Here is a 3,048-nt window from a genome sequence, read left to right as displayed (position 1 = left end):
GCTTTAGGGTTTTCTGATTTTCGATAAACACTGAAAAAAAAACACCTTATATATGGCCGGTAAATAATCCGGTTAGGTTTAAAAGTACATTGTAAAATTAAAGGTTTGGTCCGGTTTGGACGACTTACTAGTAAGTCGTCTGTTGAATACTGTACATCAGACGACTTACTAGTAAATCGTCTCAGACCCTAAATTTAACCCATAAACTAAATTGGCTAAATTAACTAACTAACCACGTTATAAATCCGTAGTTATACTTGAATAGTATTTACTATTCATAGAAATAAAAACACTTAGGTAAATTTTAAAGTTTTCAAAAAAACATTTATGCATTCCAAAATCTAACCCTAAGAACACATACAATATTACAACATATGTTGGCAAAACCTAAACCAAAGAATATCATGACTCACTACTTTCACTCATCTATGTTGAAAACAATTAACTTTTGTTATATCTTAATTTATATCTCTTAAAACATATGTTAATTACATGATTTCAATTTTTCACTTATCAAAATATTTTTTACAAAATTTTTAAATTATTTCTAAGTAAAACTAGCCCAGACGACTTACGGGGGTTAGAAACGTAAAAAAATTCGTTTTTTTTGTTTGTTCACAAGGGGTTGGTTGTAATTTCAATAGCTTTTTAGGTTACTTTTGCATTTGATTCAAGTTTGGATTAACCTTTGTGTTTGAAATCAAATTGTTAGTCATATTTGGTAATTTTCCTTTTTTTCTAACACCAATTTAAGCTATTCCATGCACATTTGCTTATATTTTTTTTTTTTGAAAAATCACATTTGCTTATATTTCATGCAAAATAGCATATCCTTCGCCAGTTCTCCCATTTATAAAAGAATATGCAAATATTTTATTGAAAGATATGATTTGGGATTTTGGGTTAGTATTTTTCATATAATTCTTTAAAAATAGTTGGTAATGGTCACATGTGGTTGTATGTTATTACACGTGTATATGCATTATATGCTCGCCAATTCAAGACTTAATCTACCTATTAAATATATGTTTATTATATATATTCAATCTTTATAAAATGTTATTGCATGAACACATGCATTGGTGTAAATGGTTATTAAAGCATAGTTTACAATTATGCGAACTTGTAGCTCATTTGATAGTGGTCGACTTTTTCTATACCAAACACACTTTATTAATTATTATTTTCGTATCACAATTCTTTATTAATTAACTGAAAATCTTGTCAATAGGGAACCTAACTGATTAACATGACACAAAATACATATACTACTACAGCACTACTTCGACCCTTACAATTTACGAACAAGACAAGCTACATTAACATCTCCAACTCCTCTTCTGTGAATTTTTTTAAAAAAAGTAAAAAACAAAAAAAACGAGGTTTTAATTGTTTCTTTCAAAAATCATGCGCTTTAGAACGCATTTCATTTCCCAAAATAAAACGATGCATAATCACAGGCCTACTCTCTAGTCGCATTATCAATCTGCTAAGAACCATCAACACAACAGGTGAGAGAGTTGGGAGACGATATCTCACAGTCCGAAGTGCGACTTTGGGGCTCAGGCGGCAACCTCATTAGATGTTCTGCCACATTATAATCAATTATTTTATATTTATCAAAATAGTCAAATGCTGAAAGAAGTGTTTTACGTCATACAAAAATATTATACTCAATGTACAGAGGAAACAACTGGAATAGAATCATATGCTAGGGCACGGTCTGGTCAATTATACTGATAATGATAATTCTAGTTTCTCTCTATTAAATTAGTGGCTAATTATCTCTAAGTTAAATGCTTGCAATTATTTTATAGGAATTATGCCATATGGCTTATACTTTGGCCTGGCAGAGCATTAGCAGTAGCACTATGTTATAGAAGCAGTATGCTGCAGGATCTGTATGCTTTTACTGACTGTTTAATAAGATGATTGGTAGAGCAGAATGAATATGTTATTTAAAATTATTATAAAAATTAGTATATAATATATAATATATTTATTTTTAATTAGTATATTAATATATTTATGGGCAAATCTCCAAAATAGCATATTACTAAGTTTATATCACAAAAATAGCATTCAAAAACTAAAACGACCAAAATAGCACCTTTTTAAGTTTATCCTTAGAAAATTTTAATTTTTTTATTTTTCAAAATTTGAAATCTTATCCCCAAAACCTCATTTCTCAACTCTAAACCCTAAACCCTAAACTCTAAACCCTAAACCCTAAACCCTAAAATCTAAACCTTAAACCCTAAACACTAAACCCTAAACCCTAAACCCTAAACCCTAAATCCTAAACCCCACCCTTTAACTCTAAACCCTAAGTTTGTGACTTTTGATAAAACATTAAGTGCTATTTTTGTGAGTTTTGACCTTGAGTGCTAGTTTGGGAACATAAACTTGATTTAGTGCTATTTTTGTCTTTTTCTCTATATTTATTTTTAATGAATATATTTCTAATATATATATATATAAATATATTAACATATAAAGTTAAAAAGATATATAATTAATTTATTTTATTTAAAATTTAAAAATTATGTTTATATCAAAAAATATTATTTAAAAATAAATTTTATAATTAAAAATATATATTTTAAAATAATATTTCACATTTAAAATAAATTAAATTATATAAAATTAAATTATATATTTTAAACGTGAAAAACTATTTTTTTAAAAAAAAAAATTATTATAAATTAATTTTAGAAATCAAAATTTTATTTTCTGGATATAAAAATAATTTTATGATATTATTAAATAAAATAAATGAATTAATTATATATTTTCCTTAATTTTATAAATTATAGATGCAAATGCTCTTATAAAAACTTCATGTGAAAGCATTGGCCATAGAGCATTTGGAGATCATTTGCATTTAGTAAATGCTTCTCTAAATATACCATTGTTATACCAAAAATCTCGGTTTACTTGTTTGGTTTATATTACTCATGTATACTCATATATTTCTTTTTTTTTCTTCATTTTTAAATAACTAAAATTGTATCTATAAATATAAACATATTGGTTATGTCTTACCAC

Source organism: Brassica oleracea, chromosome C9 (genome assembly GCF_000695525.1).
Source record: "Brassica oleracea var. oleracea cultivar TO1000 chromosome C9, BOL, whole genome shotgun sequence".
Taxonomy (NCBI): Eukaryota; Viridiplantae; Streptophyta; class Magnoliopsida; order Brassicales; family Brassicaceae; genus Brassica; species Brassica oleracea.
The sequence above is the reverse complement of the archived record's forward strand: the minus strand, read 5'-3'. Positions refer to the sequence as shown.